A 27,713-nucleotide genomic window follows, 5' to 3' on the forward strand; every position below is an offset into this window, starting at 1 on the left:
GCCTTATATTGCACAGTTGCAGGAAGAAACATACTATTAGGGTACCAATAAACCATGTCAGGAAAAATATCTCCTTTGCAACAGTAAAATTAATCAATTTGTCAAAATTGCAATTATTCCTTGAATGACACCAAAAAACCAGCAAAGCCTTCCCAATTTTAATGCTCCAGTATTTGATGTGTTCCTTTTGGCTTTTCCTGACCCTATGCATGACACAGAGCAGGTGATTTTGCAATCATTTTCCACCCTGCTTATCTGATTGGGTTCATTGTGAGCTATTTGTAGACATCACAAAAAGACAAGATGAAAATCAATACAGACGCCGTGTTCCCACACATGCCCTGTATTTATACATATTAGAAATGGGAATTAGTCATCCAGCAATATAGTTAAGTATTAAAAAATGGTGGTCCTCAGTTCAGATAAATGAAATTTCCTTGAATTATAGCATGTCGTCTTCTTTCATATACTGTCTGACACAGGTTTAAGAGAAAGTTATCGTTTTGCTTAGATCTTTATGAAAATATTCCTCAAGAAAGAGGAATAACTGTTTTCACATCTAGTGATTTGCTGACAGTTGTAATTTTTTGTTACCTTTGTTCTAACTCTGGAGGCACAGTTGGGTAGAGAGTAATGTGATTATACTTTTTAAAGCTGGAAACTACTTTCCAGCTTTCTAAAATGCAAACAGTGTGACATCTCTAAATCACTGAAGCTTTACAAGGTTTCAGAAGTAAAAAAAAACAAAAAACTGAACAATGAAAAAGAAAGCTGCAATTACAGTTGAAAGGATAATAAAGTGTCTATGGCATATTACCTAAAGAAAATTGTGTGTGCTAATTTCTATGGATATTTATCTTAGACACAATCCCCCACTCAAATTACTGTATTTTCTAGCAACTTAGTCAATCTTTAACAATTTTGCAAGTTGTAGTTACCACAATAATGTAATAAGTATGGTGTGTACATAGATGATCAAATATAGCCTAGTATTAGGCTAGGTGTTCAATCTAAATGCATAGATAGAAGGAAATATTCTTTAGATCTGAACGTATTAGATAGTAAGCTCCTGGGAATCAGGGATCATGCAATTTATTTTGATTATACCTTGGCATATGCCTCATTCAGGACTCGGCATACCACTAGGCACGTAAATGCTAACAATCAATACCTTTTATTGAGTCCATTCATTCATTCAACATATTTACTGAGTGCTTACTATGTGCAGAGCACTGTACTAAGCACTTAGGGGAGTACAGTACTACAATGAACAGACACATGCCCTGCCTAAAGTGAACTTACAGACTAGCGGGGGAGAGGCAGAGATTAATAGAAATAAATAAATTGCAGATAAGTGTGGTGGTTCTGGGAAGGGGGATGAACAAAGGGAACAAGTCAGGGTGATGCAGAAGGGAGTGGAAGAAGAGGAAAGGGGGCCTTAGTCAGGGAAGGCCTCTTGGAGGAGATGTGCCCTCAATTAGCCTTTGAAGGTGCAGAGAGTAATTGTCTGTCTGATTTGAGGAGGGAGGGCATTCCAGGCCAGAGGCAGGATGTAGGCTAGGATTTGGTAGCTAGGTAGATAAGACTGAGGCAAAGTGAGAAGGTTGGCATGAGAGGAGCAAAGTGTGCAAGCTCTTATTATGATCCGAACACCACAGTGTTTGGAAACGTATAATACAATGGAGTTAGTTGGCACAGTCTTTACCCTCAAGGAGCATAGTATGGAATGAAATACTCTTTTAAATAAACAATAATTTCTCATTTCTCTGGCATCCATTCTAGTCATGTTTCAGGAGATAAGATAATGATTCAAAGTCACAGTCCGTTTTTGGTCAGAATGGTTTCCAAGACTCTCCTCTAATTGAGATCATAGACCAGCCCCATTTACTGATGGATGGAAGGGAATGTTATCTTTGAGGTCTAATCCACAGCTGCCAATTCAGCCTCCATTAACCAACTATTCATTCATTCATTCATTCATTCAATAGTATTTATTGAGCGCTTACTATGTGCAGAGCACTGTACTAAGCGCTTGGAATGAACAAGTCGGCAACAGATAGAGACAGTCCCTGCCGTTGAAGGGCTTACAGTCTAATCGGGGGAGACAGACAAGAACAATGGCAATAAATAGAGTCAAGGGGAAGAACATCTCGTAAAAACAATGGCAACTAAATAGAATCAAGGCGATGTACAGTTCATTAACAAAATAAATAGGGTAATGGAAATATATACAGTTGAGCAGTCGAGTACAGTGCTGAGGGGATGGGAAGGGAGAGGGGGAGGAGCAGAGGAAAAGGGGTAAAAGAGGGTTTAGCTGCGGAGAGGTGAAGGGGGGGTGGTAGAGGGAGTAGAGGGAGAAGAGGAGCTCAGTCTGGGAAGGCCTCTTGGAGGAGGTGAGTTTTAAGTAGGGTTTTGAAGAGGGGAAGAGAATCAGTTTGGCGGAGGTGAGGAGGGAGGGCATTCCAGGACCGTGGGAGGACGTGGCCGAGGGGTCGACGGCGGGATAGGCGAGACCGAGGGACAGTGAGGAGGTGGGCGGCAGAGGAGCGGAGCGTGCGGGGTGGGCAGTAGAAAGAGAGAAGGGAGGAGAGGTAGGAAGGGGCAAGGTGATGGAGAGCCTTGAAGCCTAGAGTGAGGAGTTTTTGTTTGGAGCGGAGGTTGATAGGCAACCACTGGAGTTGTTTAAGAAGGGGAGTGACATGCCCAGATCGTTTCTGCAGGAAGATGAGCTGGGCAGCGGAGTGAAGAATAGACTGGAGCGGGGCGAGAGAGGAGGAAGGGAGATCAGAGAGAAGGCTGACACAGTAGTCAAGCCAGGATATAACGAGAGCCCGTAGCAGTAAGGTAGCCGTTTGGGTGGAGAGGAAAGGGCGGATCTTGGCGATATTGTAAAGGTGAAACCGGCAGGTCTTGGTAACGGATAGGATGTGTGGGGTGAACGAGAGGGACGAGTCAAGGATGACACCGAGATTGCGGGCCTGAGAGACGGGAAGGATGGTCATGCCGTCCACAGTGACAGAGAAGTCTGGGAGAGGACCGGGTTTGGGAGGGAAGATGAGGAGCTCAGTCTTGCTCATGTTGAGTTTTAGGTGGCGGGCCGACATCCAGGTGGAGACGTCCCGGAGGCAGGAGGAGATGCGAGCCTGAAAGGAGGGGGAGAGGACAGGGGCAGAGATGTAGATCTGTGTGTCATCTGCATAGAGATGGTCGTCAAAGCCGTGAGAGCGAATTAGTTCACAGAGGGAGTGAGTGTAAATGGAGAACAGAAGAGGGCCAAGAACTGACCCTTGAGGAACTCCAACAGTTAAAGGATGGGATGCCTCCTCACCCAGTGGCTCCTTGATCAGCATCAAGGTAATTCAGCCCTCCCCACCACATCAAGGCCCTCTCTTCTAGATTCTGACCTTCAAAATGTGGGATGCAGAGTCAGAGCTGGATCAGAGCTGGAAGGAGCATCTTCTTGAGTTGCTGCCCTGGGCTCTACTACTATTGAACTGCACCCAGAAAGCTCAGAAATCCTGGGAATGTGGCAGCTGGGAGTGCCAAAGGAACACTTCTGCTTCAATCAATCATAGTTATTGAGCATTTGCTAAGTGTAGAGCACTGTCCTAAATGCTTGGGAGAATAGAGTGTAACAGACACATTCCCTGCCTTTACGTTTACAGTCTAGAGGGATCTTACATCTAAGTCATGATGACAATAATAATGATGATAATAAACATTACAGTATTTTGTTAAGCACTTAATATGTGTCGAGAACTGTTCTAAGTCACCTCTCAGGGTCACACCTGGAGAGTTTCCAGTACTGTACCAGTCTCGACTATGGGAGAGAGAGTCAAGCAGAGACACACCCATTCCATTTCTAGCTTGGCCAGTGACTAGCGAGTGGAAGGCAATCTGCTACAAGCCAAAATTCACATGTGAATGATTTACTGGGATTCAAATGAGAACCCCATTCATTCAATCATATTTATTGAGCTCTTACTATGTGCAGAGCACTGTACAAAATGCTACGGCAAATTCCTAGCTTCCCAACACTAAGAGTGGTATAGTATTCAATGGTACCTAATTGAAACTGGTATTTTGGATGTAATAAACCATTTCCCTCAATTTCTAAGGAAAACAACACTGTTCATTCTCAAATACCAAAGACTGACAACCTGAAAGCATGAATTATAAGCACATCGGGGCCAAATACATTTTCACTGCCAGAAAGAACCCTAAAGGTAAGACACATTTCTGGATTTTAATTTCAAGATTTCCCTTACCTACCAACATCCTACATTTGTTTTTAGGGCCTGGGTTAACATTAGGTTGGGAGGAAATCCAGAGACTATGCTTGCTAGAAACCACTTCCTGCCCTTCCAGGCACAGCAAACAGGAAAGAGACCAAGTTACCTGAAGATTGAAAATGAAGGGTAGAAAAGGAACAGAGCAGCTCTCTAAGGATTGCCAAGCAGTTAGGAGTCCCAAATCAGCAGGCTAATTGTTCTAAAACTAAGTTACTATACTTAATGAAAGCAGACGTGCTTTTAAAGAATATGACACATTTGTTTGGAATATTATATTTGACAAAGAAATTATATTTGAAAAGAAATTTGATAAGAAACTATCTGATTTGCAAAGATATTTTGAAGCATCAGTGGAAATCATTACTGTTCTTGTTGTATTTGAGTGCTTAGTCAAGCACCGTGCTCAGCACTGGAAGAGATAAAAGTTAATCAGGGTGGTTACAGTCCCTGTCCCACATAGGGCTGACAGGCTAAGTAGGAGGGAGAACAGGTAACCAATGACAATTTTATAGATGAAGAAACTGAGGCACAGAGAAATTAAGTGACTTGCCAAAGGTCACAGAAAAAGTAAGAGCTGAGATAAGAACCTAGGTCCTCTGACTCCCAGCTCTTGCTCTTTCCACTAAGCCATGCTGCTCCTTGAACCTGACCACATTTTGCTGCAATATCTCAGGAGTTCAACAGAGATGGAGTTTAATGAGCTCTGAGAATCTTGTATTTTCTGAGAAGGGACCACCTCCTGAATTCAAAGGGAAGCCTAAAATACTTTAAAAAAGTTTTACTAATTTTATTATTTGTGAGTCTGCATTCTTGTTGTGTGCTGAAACACCAGTCCTTACTAGAAGTTACAGGTAATGGACATCCTTCTGTCCCTTTACCAGCACACTCTCTACCTTGGGAAGGTTCCTTGTAAAGGTGGAGATCTGCCCCAGATCCTCCAAATGAGAAATGGTGTAGGAGTCTAGGATTGACCAGGATTCATCTCTGCAGTCAAGGAAGGAAAATTCTCATGTGTCAAATTAGAATGAATTAATGTGATCATTAAAACAACTGATCAGTCCTTGGGAGAATGCAATAGTAAAAGACATGTTCTCTCACTCCAGGTGCTTACAAGTGAATCAGCACCAACCACTAACAGTCCTCAGAACCCAGTATAAAAGCCTCTGTTTGTTCTGGGAAGGTAGTTTTAGAAAGTTGTTTTGGTTTTTTTACTTTTATGGAAATATCTGTTTGGGGAACAATGTATCAAGCAAAAAATTTGCAGGAAAGCCTCAAACAGATAAAGAAAATGGGATCAGAATATCTTTCAAATTGAAAAATGCTCTTTGGGCCTTTTCCAGCCTGCAATCCTGTTCACTTATTCAGGAGGTTGTGAAAGCAGTTATCAGAGTCCAACCCTATGACAATGATGATCAGGGGAGAGAGGAGGTGAGCAGACAATGAAATGCTGTAGGATCTTTTGGTAACAGTACAATCAGACAGTCTACTGGGTCTCCCAGTAGAAGTGGACCAGGGCACAATCACTCATTTGAAAATCACCCAAGCCCCATGATATGTATGTCAATATTCAATACATCAAAGGTATTTATAATGGTGCTCAAAAAGCTAAGTGCATGGAGGGTACATGATTCTCTCTGATCTCCCTTCCTTTCTCTCTGATCTCCCTTCCTCCTCTCTCGCTCCACTCCAGTCTAGTCTTCATTCCACTGCCCGGCTCATCTTCCTGCAGAAACGATCTGGGCATGGCACTTCCCTTCTTAAACACCTCCAATGGTTGCCTATCAACCTCCGCTCCAAACAAAAACTCCTCACTCTAGGCTTCAAGGCTCTCCATCACCTTGCCCCTTCCTACCTCTCCTCCCTTCTCTCTTTCTACCACCCACCCCGCACGCTCCGCTCCTCTGCCGCCCACCTCCTCACCGTCCCTCGGTCTCGCCTATCCCGCCGTCGACCCCTGGGCCACGTCCTCCCGCGGTCCTGAAACGCCCTCCCTCCTCACCTCCGCCAAACTGATTCTCTTCCCCTCTTCAAAACCCTACTTAAAACTCACCTCCTCCAAGAAGCCTTCCAAGACTGAGCTCCACTTCTCCCTCTACTCCCTCTACCCCCCCCTCACCTCTCCGCAGCTAAACCCTCTTTTCCCCCTTTCCCTCTCCTCCTCCCCCTCTCCCGTCCTACCCCCTCAGCACTGTACTCGTCCGCTCGACTGTATATATCTTTATCACCCTCTTTATTTTGTTTATTTTGTTTAATGAGATGTACATCACCCTGATTCTATTTAGTTGCCATTGTTTTTATGAGATGTTCTTCCCCTTGACTCTATTCATTGCCATTGTTCTTGTCTGCCTGTCTCCCCCGATTAGACTGTAAGCCCGTCAAGGGGCGGGGACTGTCTCTATCTGTTGCCAACTTGTACATTCCAAGCTCTTAGTATAGTGCTCTGCACATAGTAAGCGCTCAATAAATAATAAATAAATGAATGAATGAATGAATGAATGAATGAATACAATAGAACAGATTTGGTAGGCATGTTCTCTGTCCACAATGAGTTTACAGTCTAGAAGGGAGTTAACAATCTTTAGTACTTTACCTATCCCTAATCTGCTTTAATGGCTCCCTCCCTTTGCAGACTGTGAGCTCTTGTGGAGAGGGACTGTGTCTACCAATTCTGCTCTACTGCACTGTCACAGTGTTTAGTACAATGCTCTGTACACAGTAAAGCAGCATGGTGTAGTGGATAGAGCACAGGACCGTGAGTCAGAAGGTCGTGGGTTCTACGCTTTGTACAGTGCTCTGCACATAGTAAGTGCTCAGTAAATACGATTGAATGAATGAATGAATAATCCCAACTCCATCACTTGTCCGCTGTGTGACCTTGGACAAGTCACTTTACTTCTCTGGGCCTCAGTTTCCTTATTGGTAAAATGGAGTTAGGGACTATGTCTAACCCTATTTACTTGTATCTACCCCAGCTCTTAGTAAAATGAATGGAACATAGTAAGCACTTAACAAATGCCATAATTATTATATTATTATTATTAATTGCTCAATAAATATCATTGATTGAATTTAAGACCCCCGAACGCATAGTCGGAAGGACTGATCCATGAGGAAAGCAGTCAGCTACCAATACCCCTGACTCGTATTTGAAAATGGGATTATGAATGTCTGTGCTGTTGAGAAACTTGTGGATTTGGGATTTTTTTTGTTTTTGTTTTTACATGCATACTGTAGTGTGCTGTGTGCACAAGACCGCCATCAAAAAAAGCTATAAGTAAAGTGGATGTTTCCTCTGGAATTTAAATGCTGTTGAATGATTCATTATAGCTATCACAGACTATGCTTTTAGTCTTTCATTCTGCTTGGGTCAGTTATCTACTGTCCTCTTGAGTACATGCAAATCTCCCACATTAAGAAGATAAAATAGAAAAGAAATCACATAGGTTGACGGAAGAGAGAGCAGGGGTGAGTCATCGTAGTCTTCTAGAGGGCTGAAGAATTCTTTTACTTAAGTGAAAAGGTCACGCCATGGAAATTCTGAAAGCAAAATACTGTTTAGAGGCCCATTATACAGTTATTTTTAGTTCATATATGAGGAAGAAAGGAATGAATGTAATATGTGAATGGTGCATTACATTAGGCTTTTCAATATGCCCTAGATGGAGGTTGGGAATGAAAGAAATGTATACAATGCATGAGCTAAGGTCTTATTTAAGAATAGGTGGAGTGTCTGGTTCATGGGGGTGAGAATACTGTGGGCTTTTTGCTTTCGCTGATCAGAAGTTTTCACTCTCTCAGCTAGTTTAGTGTCACTATTGCATTAGCATATGTATGTGTGTGGGGTGTGTGCATCCATATTTGGTATTGAATTAAACCAAAAACTGAAGAGAAATAAAAGGGTTGGATTAAGTAATACATGTGGGCTTGGACACATGTTCCACATGTGTTTTGTCCTTGATATTTTTGGTACACTGACTCCTTTGTAATGGGGGAAGGGCTGAAGGAGACACAACCCAGCTGTTATATCTCCTCCTTCCTCATAAAGATGCTCTCTGCTCCCAAAAGCCAGTAGTGAACCAAGTTTGTGCCTTGGGGACGGGGGTGGGGCAGTGGTGGGAAGTATGTCCCTGCTGACATATTTCTCTTAATTTGGGGATGGAAAGTGGGGCTCCTTCATTCTGGGGACAGTGACCCAAATTCCTTCCCATGGTTCAGACTCTTTCTTCCAAAATATCCAGAATGGCCCCAGAAAATCTAGGGAAAGAAATACTACTCAGAAGGAAACAGGTCTTTCCCTAAAAGCGAAGCTTTATGCACAGAGACAAGGGAGAAGAAACGGCATGGTTGGTAGTTATGTGCATGTGACAGGGATTTCCTGTTTCAGGGCTGACAGAGAAGCTTCCACTGACAGCCAGTTGGCAGGAACAGCAGCTGCCTATAGCAAAAAACAGGAGGAACAATATGCAAGGAAATCATTTATTCATCTCTCCCACAAGCAAGTTGCTGCAGAGAAAACACGTCAAAACATTACCACATGTGGATTTGTGTGTGTGTTTTATATATATATATATATATAAATACACAAACATTCTTGTATACATATAATATTGAGACTCTTTTTCATGTAATGAATGACTTTGTAGTTGGTAGGTGAGGCCAAAATTTATTTCTGAGTGAATTCTAATTAATTATGTTTGGCATTACATAGCGTAATATTGATAGGAATAAATTAGAAAATCAATATGATGCTATGATATATGAAAAGAAACATCAATAAAGGTAATACAAATTAGCTCTGTGATTCCACCATCACAGGAGAATAGAGAAATATAAACTCTTGAAATGAACCTTCATTTGTGCACACTGAGGTTTCCCTCATTCATTGATGCCTTCATTCATGACCTAGAGGGATGAAAAATATACTGGTGACATGCACAAATGCAAACAATCACCACAACTATAATCAGTTTCTTCACATGGGCCCATGGCCTTGATGTAGAAGAATAGAAACATTCTAGGTGCAAAGTGGTTTTAAGTACAGCATAACATAATTGCTAACCTGTATTGTGCATGTTCAGTAGTTGGTTAGGTACCTCTTGCCTTGGCCTCTACACAAATCTGTCAAAAACACTAGAAGTGATAAAGCTGAGCCTTTGACCATTATTCTTATTATTAAGCACCTTCTGTGGGCAGAGCAGTATACTAAGTACTGGGGAGAATACAACAGAAGTAAAATATATTACATTCTAAAGGAGAATTTGTCAATTCTCTCCATTTCAACCAATTTGTCTTCTCATGCTCTGTACCAGGCAAGTGGTTCAGATGCACAGGAACTGGATCCTTTAGTCTGAATAGGAAACTAGGCCCTGTTCAACATAGAAATTTGATAGTATTGATTGAACACTTACTATGTGCAAAAGACTGAACTAATTGCTTGGCTACATTAGTAAAATAATAATAATAATAATGTTGGTATTTGTTAAGCGCTTACTATGTGCCGAGCACTGTTCTAAGCGCTGGGGTAGACATAGGGGAATCAGGTTGTCCCACGTGGGGCTCACAGTCTTAATCCCCATTTTACAGATGAGGGAACTGAGGCACAGAGAAGTTAAGTGACTTGCCCACGTCACACAGCCGACAAGTGGCAGAGCTGGGATTCAAACTCATGAGCCCTGACTCCAAAGCCCATGCTCTTTCCACTGAGCCATGCTGCTTCTCTGCTTCTAGTAGGGAGGGTAGTAAGACACAAGAGCACTTGTCTGACTCAGGGACTCTGAAATGCAATGATATCAATACCTGCACTTCTTTCATTTCCAAGAGAGACTTTGATAAACTTGTTCATATTTGCAGCTTATTAATGAAATATGACATCTCAATAAGGATTTTTTCCCCCTTAAGGATTACATCAGTGTGCAGATAAAGAATGCAGACTCGTGAGCAGATACCTTGGTGTCATTTCTGATCTTGTTGGGCAGGGAGAACTTGGACCCATTTCTGAACTTGCTCTGAGGTTTAATGAGGAATCCCCCAAGTGATATTTTGCTGAATTCAGGGACAGAACCTTAGGACAGGGACTCAGTGATCCTCCACTTCCCTCAGGAAACTGCATGGCCTAGTGGATAGACCACATGCCTGGGAGTCAGAAGGACCTGAGTTCTAATTCTGATTCTGACACTTGCCTGCTGTGTGACCTTGGGCAAATAACTCACTTCTCTGTGCCTCTGTTACCTCATCTCTAGAATGGGGATTAAGACTGTGGGCCCCACATGGGAAAGGGACTGTGTCTGACCTGATTAGCTCATATCTCCCCAGCACTTAGAACAGTGCTTGGCACATAGTAAGTGCTTAACAAATACCAATATTATTATTATTACTATTACTCTTTGTGAAAATTCACATTACTTAAATAACTCAGTTGAGAGAAATGGAGTACAAATATGAAATTTTAGAATATTAGGGGGTTTGATGGTGCTACATTGAGAGTGATACACATGCCTTGTCCCTGATTAAGATCCCTCTCCCTAAGGTTCACTAAAGCACATTCCTCTCCTCTTTCTAAGTCCTCTTGCCAAGACACTTTCTCCACAAAATATTTCCCACTTAATTCTCCCCACTTTCCCATATAACAAATACACACTGGCACTCCCATATCTCTTCAGCCATTCCCACTTCAATAGCCATGTCAGCACACTCACAGATAGTCAAGGTACAATTTCAGTGAGCATGGATCTATCAATCAGTAGCATTTATTAAGGGCCATTTCATCTCTTACCCTTAAAAAAAATTATTTAACCCCCAAGGCTCCCTCCAGTTATTACCCCGTCTCCCTCTTAACTTTTCTCTCCAAATTTCTTGATAGAGTTGTTCACATCCACTGTTTCCACTACCCGTCCTCCAATTCTCTCCTAGATCCCTCCAATCTGGCTTCTGCCCCCTTCACTCCATAGGAACAGCCCTCTCTAAGGTACCCAATGATCTTATTCTCACCAACTCTGATGGCCTCTACCTTTAGTTCACTGACACCATCCTCTCTTGGTTCTCCTGCTATCTCTCTGACTGTTCCTTTTCAGTTTCTTTTTCCAGCTTTGCCTCTCACCCTCTGACAGTAGAGGGTCCCTCAAGGTTCTGTTCTAGGTCCCTTTCCATTCTTCCTCTACACCCACTCTCTTAGATAACAGCGTGGCTCAGTGGAAAGAGCACAGGCTTGGGAGTCAGAGGTCGTGGGTTCTAATCCCGGCTCCAGCACTTGTCTTCTGTGTGTCCTTGGGAAAGTCACTTAACTTCTCTGTGCCTCAGTTACCTCATCTGTAAAAATGGGGATTAAAAAAAAAAATGTGAGCCCCAAGTGGGACAATCTGATTACCCTGTATCTACCCCAGTGCTTAGAACTGTGCTGTGCACATAGTAAACACTTAACAAATACCATAATTATTATTATAACTCATTTACTCCCATGACTTCCTTTATCATCTATGCAGATGATTCCCAAATCTACCTCTCCAGTCCTGACCTGTCTCTTTCACTGAAATCTTACATCTCCTCCTACATTCAAGACATATCTATGTGGACATCCTGCAGACATCTCAAATTAAATATGTCCAAAAGTGAGCTCCTTATTTTCCCACCCAAACCCTTTCCTTCCCATGTCTTTCTCATCTCTACAGACAATATCACTATCCTCCCTATATCACTAGCCATAACCTTGGCTTTGTCCTCTACTCATCTCTTTCACTCCATCCACACATTCAATCTGTCTCTAAATCTAATCAGTTCCACCTTTATAACACTGCTAAAATCTGCCCTTTCCTATCCATCCAAACTGCTACTATGCTGATTCAAACACTTATCTTGTCCCCCCTTGACTAGAAGCAGTGTGGCTTAATGGAAAGAGCACAGGCTTGGGAGTCAGAGGTCATGGGTTCTAATCCTGACTCCACCACTTATCAGCTGTGTGACTTTGGGCAAGTCACTTCACTTCTCTGTTCCTCAGTTATCTCATCTGTAAAATGAGGATTAAGTCTGTGAACCCCACATGGAACAATCTGATTTCCTTGTATCTACCCCAGCGCTTAGAACACTGCTTGGCACATAGTAAGCACTTAACAAATACCATCATCATTACTATTATTATTATTATTAATTTATCTGCCCCAACGCTGACTTCCCAGCCTCCTGACTATCCCCTGCCTTTAATCCATACTTCACTCTGCTTCACAGATCATTTATCAAATTGAAAAATTCAGTGCATGTCTCCCCAATCTTCAAGAACCTCCAAAGGCTGCCCATTCACCTCTGCATTCATTCATTTATTCAATCGTATTAATCGAGTGCGTATCAAGGGAGAGTGTGTATGGCATCGGTATGGCTAGGACATGACTCAGCGTGGCTCAGTGGAAAGAGCACAGGCTTGGGAGTCAGATGTCATGGGTTCGAATTCTGGCCCTGCCACTTGTCAGATGTGTGACTGTGGGCAAGTCACTTAACTTCTCTGTGCCTCAGTTCCCTCATCTGTAAAATGGGGATTAAGACTGTGAGCCTCATGTGGGACAACCTGATTGCCCCGAATCTATCCCAGCGCTTAGAACAGTGCTGTGCACATAGTAAGCACTTAACAAATACCAACATTATTATTATTATTATTATGACTCGACTGCATAAGACCACAACAACATAAGTACTGTGGGGCTGGGAGGAGGGATGAACAAAGGGAGTAAGCCAGGACAACACAGAAGGGAGTGGGAGAAGAGGAAAGGAGGGCTTAGTCAGGGAAGGCTTCTTGGAGGAGATGAGCCTTCAATAAGGCTTTGAACGGGGAGAGAGTCATTGTCTATTGGAATTGAGGAGGGAGGGTGTTCCAGGCCAGAGGCAGGATGTGAGTAAAGGGTCAGTGGCAAGATAGAGGAGATGGAGGCACATTGAGAAGGTTAGCATTAGAGGAGTGACGTCTGTGGGTTGGGTTGTAATAGGAGAATAGTGAGGTGAGGTAGGACAGGGCAAGGTAATGTCTACACATTGTAAACACTCAATAAATACTATTTATTAAGTGAGCATTTACTCAATGTCAAGTACTGTACAAAGCACTTCTGAGAACAATAGAGAGAGCTCCTACCCTCAAGAATCCTACAAATCTAGTAGATAGACATGTACTTCAACATTTTAAATTGCTTTAAAAATAGTCGAATGTAAAATATGCCTCCAAAATGTCTTACCACACTAAGAATTTTTACAATAATTTCAGTCATTAATATCTTAAGCTTCCACTTTTTCTGGAAGTTTCATATGATCATGAGAAGTCAAAATAAGTGCTACATTCCTTACTGACATTTGAAGAATTTCTGAATGAAATTTCCACAAATTCAGTAGGAGTTTAATTTCTTAGACTTGGGAAGGAAAGTATTACCAAAACTCCTTAAAAAGTGTAATTGCTGCTGCAATTTACTGCTGCAAACATGACACGTTGCCATAAAAAAGACACATTAGGTGAAATCAGAAAAAGATGACATGGTCTACCTGTTTTTTCAAAGAACATACACATTTTCCCCATTAGTTGGAATGCAGTTTAGTGCTTTTAGTTCTGGGTGGATAGAATTCAAAAAATGTCAGTGTGTTTCTCCACAACCGGAAATCAGACATAAGATAAAATTCTACATTCCCAAATCATTAATTCCTAAAGTGGTGTTGTGGCCAATTTTTTTTTTAAATGCATACTTCAGTAACACTGAATGACTAAGAGGATAAAGGATTTCATTACACATCTGGTTATTAACCTTTTCCCGACTCATTTAACGAAGTAAACAGAAGAGAAGTGGACAGTTTGAGTCACCATGTATTCCCAGTTTTTTTCAAATTCCCTCATTCCCTCTTATTTTAATGACCCCCCCTTTAAAATATCAGCTGCTTTTGTGGCTGAAGCATAAACAGTTTTTCCATGCAATAATGTTTTGGCTCTTGTCTACATAAGGAAAGCATTTCCAAACATTCGGTGTTATTTAACCCTTCATATTAATTAGCTATCCCTACATATATGTTTTTTTTTCCTTTATGGAGGTTGACCCAACCAGCTCATTACCTAGAAACCTCAGAAAATTTACACAGAGTGGCCTTGAATAGGCCAATAATAGAGCATGCCGTGGGACAGAAGATATGAATCTAGGAACCACAAATCACATACCCCCAGATGAATGTCAAAAAATATGGTTACTATAATTACTACAGAGTACTGAGGCAGATGAACATCAGGGCCAACATCCTTTTGAAAACAGAAAGTGGATCGTATTACCCCTGAGAAAATGGTAGAAAAATGGGGCCATTTCTGTGGTGAAGAGGCCCACGTATTAATAACCATTCCATTTTCAGATAAGTGCCATAGTGAAACCTATGCTTACATATGGTTCAAGCATGGTCTGGAAGTGTTACATGCATATTTTCTCTGAGTTGGAAATGAAAAAGATAAGAAAGGAAACATGAGAGGTTAGTCAATGACAATGAGAGAGTATGACTCACACAGATTTGTCTTTTTTTCACTGATGTGCCTTTGGAGGGACATTATTTATGACTCACTCTATGGTGAAGGGCTTGATAAATTCTACTGTGGATTTTGAAAGTGCATTTTGGATGTATATCAAATGCTCTGGAATAATTGGAACACAATTAAAAAACGGTCAGAAGGAAAGAAAGAAAGGTGAGTTACTCATCATGGCAGGAGTCTCTTATTTTTTTGACTAAATCAGCACTGCTATTCTTTTGAAGTAGTCAAAACTGGCTGGAAATAGAACTGTGAACATTTTTTTGCATTCAAAGTGAAATTAGCAAATTTATTGGCTTTCATCCAGCTAGGCTTAGACATGAACACTTTGGGAATTTTTCCACTAGGGATCCTGGGTGCTTTGTGGGAAACAAATTTTTAAGAAAACACAGACTTTTCAGCAAGCCCAACTGTTTATATTTGGAAAAGGAAGCGGATACACACACACACACACACACACATGCCCTCATCAACATGTCCAGTTAAACCTGGTTGAAAAGAGGACTGACGAAATGTGGGTTAGAGTAACTCTCCATAAAGCAACACACAAAAAAGACATTGCAAAATGATGCTTTTACATATTTTACAAGCCAAAAAAAAATACGACATATGCACACATGCTTGTAAGCACACAGACACACACACACACACATACACACGTCACAAATGTTTTAAGGAAGCTTTAGAGTTTTATCCCCAGGGAAATGTAAAATTAGAATCCACTTGCAACCCTTGCATTCCTTGGAGCCCTCCCAAATGCCCTGGGGACATACCTGTGCTGCTTTGTTTTACTCTACTTCTGTATACAGTACTTAAAAGCAGGGGAAAATGTGCTTTATATATACATTGTTGATGAAACAAGATATCAGATACAGTCATTAAGAGGAGGAAGGAAGAAAAACAGGAAAGTTCTCACAAGGAAAGGAAGAGTAGAGGTCTGAAGTCGGAGACACTCCTTCCCTGCCACTCCTGGAGATATTCCAGGACAGAAGAGCACATGAAATTGTGACACATTGAGCCAATCATACCAAGAGCAAGTTCGAAGCTTTGTTACAGATATTTCCAAGGAAATTGCAGTTGTGGAGGAAAGGTTATGCTCATGAGACAGTTCACTTGAAAGCACTCAAAAGCCACAAAATGCATCGTATGCTGATTGAATGGACTGGGAAGTCATTCTTATCCCTTAAGACTTATAATGTCATCAAGCACAACAAAATGGAGGTTGGTCAAATTCAGGAGCTAATTTTGTCAGTTGTCTAATATTGAAACAGTAGCTGAGGTTACTTGTGTAACTTGTCAAGGATGACTGTGACAACAAAAGCAGGAGAAAAAGTCTGATATCAGGCACTCTGTGTGCTAAATACTACAGCGCATCTTTATAAAACAACCTTTATATGCCTACAGTGTATCAAGATTTCATATCTGAACCTAGAAAACCAGACTGTATCATACATATGTTTATAGAAAGTGTACTGATATCACCTTGCTAGTGTGTGGGGTAAAACACTAATATGACAGACAATGACAGAAATGCAATTCAGTTCATTTAAAAAATATAATTGTTGTATTTGCAGACTCCTCTCTAGACTTTCAGTGTTCACTTTTTCTCTAAAGGGAATGATACAAAGACAAATGCCTTAAAAAGTGAAAACAAAAAATACTCATCAGCTTCAGCTTCGAATGTCAAAAAAGGAAGAAAACTGTATGTGGTTCTCTAAGGTGCCATGACAAAGAATTTTAACTCTGCAGATATGTCCTTTACCTAAGAAAGACTGGTGAGAATGAACCATACAGATTTTATATATCCACCATATTTATTGACATAAATTAGGGACTGGGAGTCAAATAAGGTAGTGATGAATTAGTCTGGTTCTATTAGAAAGGATTAAAAATAATCTTGACTTTAGGACTCCTCACTACTCATAATTTAGAGACTTAAGGGAATAAGTATTAAAAATAAAAAATTAACAACTATATTATTTGCTAATAAAGGAACCTATGCACTGAATGGTGCCTGTATCTCACTGCAGGGATAAACTATTGCTGCTAGGGTAGAATGCATTTTGACAATTATATTCCCCATGGGTCTGCCAGAACTGCCTGTTACATCAGAGCAAGATCAATTCCACAGTCCCCTTCTTTCCTCCCTAGATGCCACAGCCTGATGAAATAAACAGAGGCCTGAATAATGGCAAAGCCACTCTACATTTTGGCTGACTAGTTTTTCTTTGCCATTCAATAATGGGAGCCAAGTGTCTAGCGAATATATTTTCACTTGCGTAAAATAATTCCTCAGCAGCTTGGGAGCATATCTGGAGCTGTCCCTAGTCATCCCACCACTTCTACTTTGTAATATTTCCCAGATCTTTTTCTTTTCTCTTTTCCCTTACATCCTAGCCTGGTGATCTTACAGCTGAATTACTCTAACAACTACTTTACTGGTCTCCCTGTGTCCAGCCTTGGTTTCTTCAGGCTTTTCTGCAAATGACATTAAATGCCTTTGGAAAATGAGCAATTAGAGTACAACACTTCCTTCTTCAAATAGAACCTCACTGATTTCATATAAAGCACAGTGTCTGGACCATCACTTCAAGGCTCTCCCTCAGTTGACCCCCTCTTAACTAACTGCCCTGTTATCTTCCTACACCCCAGTTTATGCTCTTTGCTTCTCCTTATTCTCTCTTACTTTGACTCTCTCACTTCCTGTCCATTGTCCATACCTTTCTCAGTCTGTACCTCTCCATTCATTTCCAGCTTCATGAAAGCATAAAGTTCCTCTAAAAAGCTATCTCTTCCAGGAGGCATCTATCAATCAGTCATATTAATTGAGCACTTACTGTGCGTAGAACACTGCACTCAGCTCTTGGCACAGTACAAGCAGCATGGCTTAGTGGATAGAACACAGGTTTGGGAGTCAGAAGGACCTGGTTCTGCCACATGTCTGCTGTGTGACCTTGGGTAAATCACTTAACTCCTATGGGCCTCATTTACTTCATCTGTAAAATGGGGACTAATAATAATGATAATAATGATGGTAATTGTTAAGTGCTTACTAGGTGCCAAGCATTGTTCTAAGCCTGGGGTAGATACCAGGTAATCAGGTTGTCCCACGTGGGGCTCACAATCTTAATCCCCATTTTACAGATGAGGGAACTGAGGCACAGAAAAGTTAAGTGGTTTGTCCAAGGTCACACAGTAGACAAGTGGAGGAGCTGGGATTAGAACCCACATCCTCTGATTCTCAAGCCTGTGTTCTTTCTGCTAAACCATTTTGCTTCTCAGCATGATTAAGAATGTAAGCCCCATGTGTGACAGGGACTGTGTCCAACCTGATTGACTTGTACCTACCCCAGTGCTTAAAACAGTGCTTGGAACATAGTAAGCACTTAACAAGTACCATAATTATTATTACAAATAACAGAGTCGGTAGACATGTTCCCTGCCCAAAATGAGTTTAGTCTAGCAGGGCATACAGACAGTCCTACAGATAATTACAGGTATTTACATAAGTGCTGTGGGGCTGATGGAGGGATGAATAAGGTATTTCTTGAATATTCCCTCACCTTTCCAGTCTTGCCAACCTATCAGCCATCTCAGCACTCCTGTGCCTATCTTTTTTATTCATTTATCAACTTGGGTCTATTATTTATATCTTTTCTTCCACTAAACTTAGTATATTCAGTCACTTATCTTGGTGTTCTGCCCCCTTTATAATGCAAGTTCCTTGAAGACTTCAATCACATCTTTTCTCTCTTCTGTTTGACCCCCAAGTCCCTAGCAAATTCCAGCCCTAGTGTTGATACTGATAGAATAGACTATATCCAAATGATAAAGCAGAGTCTGACTCAGTGCCATGACAGGAGCTATGGTTAAATTGGCACGGAGTGAAACGGATAGCAGAATCCACTTTTCTTTCTTAGAAAGCAAATGTGTGCAACCTCATTTTCAGGTGAACAAAAGAGAGATGAACATTATTGATATTTCTCATTAGTTAGCAAGGAACGGCCTAAATCCAACCAGTTAATGTTTTACAGGTTGTATCATTGTGTCCTTTGATAAATCTTTTTTTATGGTATTTGTTAAGTTCTTCCTATGTGTTTGGCACTGTACTAAGTGTTTGGGTAGATACAAGTTAATCAAGTTGAATATAGTTCAAGACCCACATAAGACTCATAGTATTAATCTCCATTTTACAGGTAAGTTAACTGAGATACAGATTGTGGTGAGCTGCCTTATTAGTGAATGTTTGTGATCCCACAAACAACAAGAAGGAAGAGACTGGCGAAGGCATTCATTCATTCATTCAGAAGTATTTATTGAGCGCTGACTATGTGCAGAGCACTGTACTAAGCGCTTGGAATGAACAAGTCGGCAACAGATAGAGACAGGTCCTGCTGTTTGACGGGCTTACAGTCTAATCGGGGGAGACAGGCAGACAAGAACAATGGCAATAAATAGAGTCAAGGGGAAGAACATCTCATAAAAACAATGGCAACTAAATAGAATCAGGGTGATGTACATCTCATTAAACAAAATAAATAAAATAAATAGGGTGATAAAGGCACTGATGGGCTCTACCTGAGGCAGGTTATTGCTGGCCTGTGGGGCAGAGCATGGAGGGAGGCATGCCTTTCTGTCCCTGTTCTACCCAATATGGAGCCTGGATCAATCACTAGCTGCCACAGAGAGCCACAGCTGTGAAGTCTAAGGCAGATAAAAGGATGTCATTTTGAATCACAAGGAGGTATCTTGAAGCAGCACTGAGCTCCCCCACCGCCCCCCAAAAAAGCACCTGGAGAGAAGTAGCACAGAGGTATGCAGGAAGCAGCATGCAGAGCAGCAGAAACAGCAGGAGAGCAGCATTAAGAAGCAGCAGAAGGCAACAGCACTTGGAAGCAGAAAAAAGAAGCACTGACAGGATGGGCTCCCTTGACCAGGAGACTCGTACTGGACCCTTGGTGGAGGGAGTATATGTATATGTCACTCCATTGCATGTTGGTAAAACTAAGTAAAAAACATTCCCCATTAACCTTAGTGATCAGAGAGTTGTGATTTGACTTTACCACATGTCAATTAGGCTCCCTCCATCTAGGAATATCCTGGTTGGTACTAGCCGGCGGGTGACTCATGACATACATAAGTAAAATGACTTGTCCAAAGTCACATAACAGGCAACTTGGAGAGTAGCATGCTGTAGTGGATAGAACATGGGCCTGGGAGTCAGAAGGTCATAGATTCTAATCCTGGCTCTGCCGCTTGGCTGCTGTGTGACCTTGGGCAAATCACTTCACTTCTCTGAGCCTCAGTTACCTCATCTATAAAAATGGAGAGTGAGACTGCCAGCCTCATGTGGGACAGGGACTGTTTCCAACACAATTTGCTTATATCCACCCCAGTGCTTAGTACAGTGCCTGGCACAGAGTAAGTGCTAAACAAATGCCACAATTATTATTATTATCATTATTAGGTGAAGGAGCTGGTATTAAAACCCAGGTACTTCTGACTCCCTGACCCAGGCTCTATCCACCGGGCCATCTTGCATAGTTTTTAATTGGCCCAGGAATCCCCTAGATTGATAATTGTCTTACAACAGTGCTTAATTTCTGTGAGCATCTACGGAGGATTTGCCATTTTTGCCCTTTGTTCTCTTATAGAAGTTCTGTTATAACAAAGAGTTCCCACTCAGATATGTCATTTCACACCAGGAGAAACCATAGAAGCCACAAACACAGCTCCCTCCAACTGCCCCAATCTCATCTCTTACCTGATCTCTTCCCATCTGGATGCCAGAACCAAGACTCCTCCCAGCCACCTCACTGATTCTAGCTTGATCTACAATTCTAGAATGGCACAGGCCCAGCCAGGAAAGTGGTAGGATATTGAGAAAGGGCTAGAAGCAGCAGCAGGAGGTGGAAAAGCCTGAAATGTGTTGTGTACATCAGGAATGTATGGATTCTAGCTTTCTGGAGAGGTCTTGGGCACAAGATTATTAAGCACACTGCTACAGGAATCATTACCTTGGTATGCACGACACTATCCCTATTAATGTTAGCCTGGTGCCAAAGATTAGATTTACTCGGAATTACTCAAGGCAAATGTATGGTTGGGTTTTTTTTATTTTTGCTTTTGTTTTTCCACAGGCAAAACCTTTCAAAAGATATACCAGCCCATGCAGACTTGATCATGTGTCTGAGATGCTGAAGATTATAGTTGAGCTATAGACAAAGGACAAGTCTAAAATAAGATTCCCCAAACAAAGCTGAGGCCAAAGGGAGTGGATTGCATAACCACCGTAATTATTTTGCTCTTGAGAGTGTTGGGAACTGCCTGGAAGTAATTTCGGTAATTTGTTGTTGATTATATCCCCAGTTCCAGCCAAGCACTTTTAGCAGGAGTTGTACCTGTATTAAAATAATGTACTGGTGGAAAGGCTGGCGATGAGACAGAGGCAGAACTGACAGAAGTTTCCGTTTGGAAAGAAATCAGCTTGATGGCCTTGAAAGGTATTGCAGAAAGCCTCATCACAAGTGCCTGTTCCATCTTGTCACAGTTTGGAAAATACACTTGTCATGCAGCTGACAAGACTGAGCATATTAGAAAAGAGGTTTTAAAATACTGATCCTTCCTTTTGTGATTTGCAATGTGTATATTTGGAAATAGTTTATGTTTAGTCTGACAACTCTTATACGGGGTTAGTCTAATGTTTTCATTATAAAAAAAGAGGATTCATAGCTGATTACCCATTAAAATTTTCCATATTAGGTACTAAAGGAAAATGCATTGTAATATTAAAATCTATAAATATGGATCTCTCTACATCGAAATTTGTGTAATACTGTCTGTATCCAACTTGAATATTTTGAATTCAAAATATTCAATGGCCCCAGTGCTTAGTGGAGTGCTCAATACAGAGTAAATGCTTACAAATATGACAATTGCTATTACTACCATTAATTTTTAAAACCTCAGGAACGGACCCACAGACTGAACAAATGTTTCCCCACTCCAAAGCATTTCCATTGTTATCAATCCATTTGGAAAATCTGCCACCATGATAAAATGAAGTGGCACAGCTTTATTTTGGGAGAGGCTTCGCGTGATTTCCTCCCCCCCCCCCCCCCCCCCCCGCCCTGCACCCCTCCACCACCGCAGCCTCCCCCTCTACATCCCTTGCTTCCTCTACTCTTAGAACAGAAGAGAGATTAGGAGAATGAATGATCTTGCTGCAGCATGTCTTTCCTAGCCAGAGGCCAATTAAATTGGCTCTCCTAATCACTTGGATACAAAGAAAGTAGTTTCCCCAAACAAGGAAGCCACCAAAATTACGCAACTCTCTTTTCTGTTCAAATGTCTCTGTTATTTTCAGTTTTGAAAGGTAGGGTTAAAATGCTGGGTTAGCCTGTCTATATGAAAGCTATCTGGAACCCGCCATTTCTTTAGCAAGTCATGGGACTTGAATTAACTTGAATTCCAGAGGTATTTAAGGATATTGGAGCTGTTTAGCCTTCATTTAATTCTGAGATGTGTTCATTAGAGGGGTGCTGTATTCAACCTGTGGTACAATTTAATCTGTAGTTAATGTAGTCAGTTCTCTGACTGGTGATGAAAAGTTTGTTATTCTGTTGTTTGTAAATAAACCCTACTCTGCATTTCCATCTTTCTTCTAGATGAATCCTCTCATTTTAATTCCAATGGAAGGACTTATTGGAGCTAAAGTTTCTCTTCCAGGTGGCAATTAAAGATTTAGTACTGGATCATATTTTTGAGTGTGTGTGTGTGTGTCTCCAGAACACCCCCTGGGCTATTTCTTTGACAGTTTTCCAAACAGGATTTGGCAAACCTAAATCAGGAGAGATTGCTAATATATAATTAAAGCCAAAAGTTCACATTTCTTATCCCTAGTTCTAGCCATGATAGTAAAGACATGGGGATAGTGTTTTGAGGTCTACCAAAATGATTTTTTACTTTTTACTGTAAGCGTCTACAGCTAAGAGGTTATTCCTTCATTTTACCTCTGCTTGAAATGCAACCCAGGTGCACAGTGGGGAACACAGCAGTTTTGACCATCTAGCATGCTGGTAACAATGACCCATCTTTTTACATTAAATGACAGCCACAGCCCACCTTCACATCGACTCAGCTCTGTTTGCTCCTGAACAGTCGCCACTTTGGTCTCAGGGGCCCAGGGACCTGTATTCAATTCAGAGGTTGGTCAACTGAACCAGCAGATTAAGCAGTCATTACTGCTGACAACCTCTCCTCTAATCCTTAATTTTTCTGATTTTAGAATGTCCCCTCAATTCCTCCTTCCAATCATCCCATCCCTGTCCTTCCTTCCTATTATCCACCCACATCCCCCTCTATTCAACCCCTCCCCACTCCTCCCCTTCCCTTCTCCCTGGTCCATCCCTGTCCTTCTTTCCCAGATAGGCCCTTCATTGCCTTCTCCTTTGGGCCAAATGTGGTGGAATAGAGAAGCACCATGGCCTAGTCGATAGACCAGGGGACTAAGAGTCAAAAGGACATGCATCATAATCCCGGCTCCACCACTTGTCTGCTGAGTGACTCTGGGCAATTCACTTCATTTCTCTGTGACTCAGTTACCCCATCTGTAAAATGGGGAATAAGTCTGTGAGCCCCATGTGGGATCTGGACTGTGTCCAACTTGATTACCTTGTATCTACCCCAATGTTTAATACAGTGCCTGGTACATAGTAAGTGCTTAACAAATGTCATTTTAAAAAAAGGGAAATTCAGACACCTGGCTGACATCATAAATCTCCTCCTCACTTTAATTTTGCTATCTTCTCCGTGTGGCAACAATAGTTGTCCAAAGTTATTGACTCTTATACCCATTACCCAAATCAGCTGTTTAATTCACCCCTCAAAGCCCCTGCCCCCTTCCCCACAATCAGCCAATCAACCAAGAGTATTTTTATGTGCTTACTGTGTGTAGACCAATGGACTAAGTACTTGAAAGAGCACAGTAAAGTTAGTAGACATGATCCCTGTCCTCAAAGAGCTTCTCAGACAATACCCTATTTCTTCCTCCTATCTGCAATTTCTTTTAGTGTTTCTCTTTTCTCCTCTAGATTGCAAACTCATTGAGAGAGGGATCATGTCCACTAACTATTGTATTCTCCCAAGGACTTAGTACAGTGCTCTGCTCAGAGTAAACACTCAATAAATTATATTGATTGATGATGCAAAAATTATCGAGCAAAAACTCAGCCCAGCCCATCCAATCTGCTCCTCTGCTGCTGCTAACCTCCCCAGTATGCCTCGTTCTCGCCTGTCCCACTGTCAACCCCTGGCCCACAGCTTACTTCTGGCCCTCCTTCCTCACATGTGCCAAATTAGCACACTACCCCCGCTTCAAAGCCCTACTGAAAGCTCACGTCGTCCAGGAGACCTTCCCAGACTAAGCTCCCCCTTTTCCTCTGCTCCTCCTCCCCTCCCTCTGCTCTACCCCTCTCCCTGCCCCACAGAACTTGTATATATATGTACATGTTTATTATTCTATTTATTTTATTAATGATGTGTACATATCTGTAATTGATTTTGATGCTATTGATGCCTGTCTACTTGTTTTGTTAATCATATGTCACCCCCTTCTAGACTGTGAGACCATTGTTGGGGACGAAATGTCTCTATTGGTTGCCAAATTGTACTTTCCAAGTGCTTAGTACAGGGCTTTGCACACAGTAAGTACTCAATAAATATGATTGAATGAATGAATGATGCTACTGATGATGATTCAGTCATTATCTGTGTATGCAGATGCAGGGGAAAAAAGAAATCAATTTTTGCTCCACAGACCCCTCTACAACATGGGCATAAAAGCAATGTCATTTATTGAGTGCTTACTGTGTGTATGGTATTGTACCAAGCACTTGGGAGAGTGCAATGCAATATAATTGGAAGACATGTTCCCTGCCCACAAGGAGCTTACAGTCTAAAGCAGGAGACAGAAATTAAAATAAATGAGTTATGGCTATGTTACATAAGTGCTGAGTGTCGGGTGAGTATAAGGGGCTTAAAACAGTGGAGACCTAGGTGACACAGATTAGCACTTGTTATTTCACCCTACCTTTAGCTCCACAGCACTTATGTATATTATCTATAATTTATTCACTGATAGCAATGTCTGATCCCTCTATAGACTGTAAGCTCACTGTGGGCAGGGAATATGTCTATGAACTCTGGTGAATTGTACTCTCCCATGTGCTGAGTTCAGGGTTCTGCACATAGTAAGTGCTCAATAAATACCACTGAGAAGGGAGAAGGAGTAGGGAGAATGAGAGCTTAGTTGGGAAAGGGCTTCTTGCAAGAAATGTGACTATAGTAAAGCTTTGCAGGCAGGGAGAGTGGTGGCCTATTGTGAATGAAAGGGGAAGGAGTTATTTGAGTTACATTACAACTTGAATTTCCTGTTTCTGAATTTGCATTCATAACTTGTGATCTGTTCCAAGCAGTGATAGAAGGAAGGCTAGAAAAGCAGTAACAACAGAAATAAATGTAGAAGTGGGTCCAATGAAGATCCCCAACTAGGAGCTGAAGTGGGTGGTAGCATAGGGAGTGGTAGATATGGTGACACTGGATCAAAGGAAGAGAAGGAGAGGGAAGGCTGATTCCATCCCCTTTCTCTGTGAGCTAGGGAGGAGTGGGAGAGAGTGAGTTCCTCTCAAGAGAGAGAGGACACCAGGAGAAACAGTGTCATCAAGCAACAGCCGTGTCTCAGTGATGGGGAGAAGGAGGAGGAGGAGGAGGCCAGAAAGTTTTGAATCATCATGCCTTGACTGATATCAGGCACCTGCAGATAACTGTTTCTTCCTACACGGCACTTACGTTAGCCAGAGTGTGTGGATGATCACCCCTACTTCTTCCATACTGGTATATATATAGCACATATATAGCAGAACCAGAGGGATATTAGATACAATTAGATATTAATCTGTACATGCATATTAAATTTGAAGAAGAAACATGGCCTACAGAAATGGGCCTGGGAATCTGGAGACCTGGGTTTTAATCATGGTTCTGCCACAAGACACATTTTTCCTCTTACCTAAAGTTCCTCATATGTAAAATAGGGATGAAATCCTACTACTTCTACTTGGACTGTGAGCCCCATATTGGAAAGGAACTGTGTCAGATCTGATGATCTTATATCTATCCCACTGCTTAGTATAGAGAAGCAGCGTGGCTCAGTGGAAAGAGCCCGGGCTTGAGAGTCAGAGGTTGTGGGTTCTAATCCCAGCTCTGCCACTTGCCAGCTGTGTGACTTTGGGCAAATCACTTAACTTCTCTGTGCCTCAGTTACCTCATCTGTAAAATGGGGATTAAAACTGTGAGCCTCACATGGGACAACCTGATTACTCTGTATCTACCCCAGCGCTTAGAACAGTGCTCTGCGCATAGTAAGTGCTTAACAAATACCATCATTATTATTATTAGTATAGTGCTTGACACATAGACGGGGCTTCACAAATAAAATAATAATGATAATAATAATAATGTGATTATAATAATAATTTGTGTTTTTTCTTAACATGAGGAACAGAGAAAATGCCACAGAACGTGAGCCTCCTCACCATCGTTACCATCTTCAAGAAGAAAGACAAGAATGGTGCCTGCAGCTGAAATGAGATGAAAATACAAGATTAAAAAGGCCACAAATCCATCAAAATATTGACAAACCATGAAAGTAAAGATAGCCTTGAATGGGAAAGGAGGGCCAAGGGGAGGGAATAGGACAATTTAATCAATTTAATTTGTGCAAAGAAAAACATGTTATAAAGGTATTTCTGAACTCAAATGGTAACTTTTTATTATTAAAAAAAGGACTGAAATTTCACTGTGCTCAGATAAACACAGAGAATGGCATGAGGGAACTGTTGTGAGATGGGATTCAGATATGTTTCTTCCTTTTATCCATAAGGATAATGTCATTCTAAGCAAATCCACATTCGATAGCACTGATGAAATCCCACAAACCACAGCATGTGTGGTGGTGGAACAGATGTCTGGAAGTCAATAGGAAGTATATATCTGCCCTAAATCCTGCAAGACATTACTGATCTCCAGTTCTCAAAGGAATAGGCTTTTTAATCTTGCCTCCAAACCTGGGTGGCTCAGTTGGAATTTAAATCCAAATCCTTAACCCAGTAAATAGGAAAAGATACAATCAAGTGAATCATTTAGGTTATTCCATGAAACAGATGCATTTAGACTCCCAAATCAGATTTTGAAGAATCTCTACTAGTAGTACATAGTCTCTTCTTTTTATCCTGAGTTTTTTTAAGCAGACACTGTCATAATCTTGCATTTTGAAAAAGGTTTTGGGTAATATAAAGGACATTTTGCAGCCTAGTGTTCTTTAATCTGGGTTCCTTGTCTGTCTGGATATTGAAAAGTAAAGAAATTGAAATTCAGAAACTGATAGTAGCTTTTGTGTAGTAATTCCTATTCACATTTTTACCATGTATTTGTAAAGGAATTGGCAGATTCAACTGCCCACAACTTTTCCAAATTTACTGGAGTCCTTACACAGTAAGAGTCATACATGGAAACTGCTGGCAAGGAGTGGTGGAGAATTCAACTGTGGGAGTTTCAATACAATAGTGTCGCAATAGATAATGGATAAAACTTTCTTTCTTTTAGTCATATTACAAACACACCCAGAGGCAAATGTATCCAAAAAATAAATAGTGAAAGAACTCAGTGTTCAAATACCCAGCAGAGTTATTCATAGACTCCTAAAACCATAAGCTAGAAGAGATTTTGAGACGTCTTCCTGCCTTCAAATAGGGTCACGCTTAAACATCCCAGACATATGAGTACCTCTCCTAATTTTAGAGACCTCCAGAGAAGATGACTCCACAAGCTCCCTTGAT

At 41.4% G+C, this 27,713-nt stretch overlaps 1 non-coding gene across 1 annotated transcript; it reads left to right on the plus strand.

Annotated features, from left to right (window-relative positions):
* The first annotated feature begins 3,770 nt into the window (after nucleotides 1-3,770).
* On the plus strand, nucleotides 3,771-3,908 carry LOC114816144. Its single transcript, XR_003763928.1, has one exon. It is a non-coding gene; the product is annotated as a small nucleolar RNA SNORA7 (small nucleolar RNA).
* The last annotated feature ends 23,805 nt before the right edge of the window (nucleotides 3,909-27,713 follow it).

This window comes from Ornithorhynchus anatinus, chromosome 1 (genome assembly GCF_004115215.2).
Source record: "Ornithorhynchus anatinus isolate Pmale09 chromosome 1, mOrnAna1.pri.v4, whole genome shotgun sequence".
NCBI lineage: Eukaryota > Metazoa > Chordata > Mammalia > Monotremata > Ornithorhynchidae > Ornithorhynchus > Ornithorhynchus anatinus.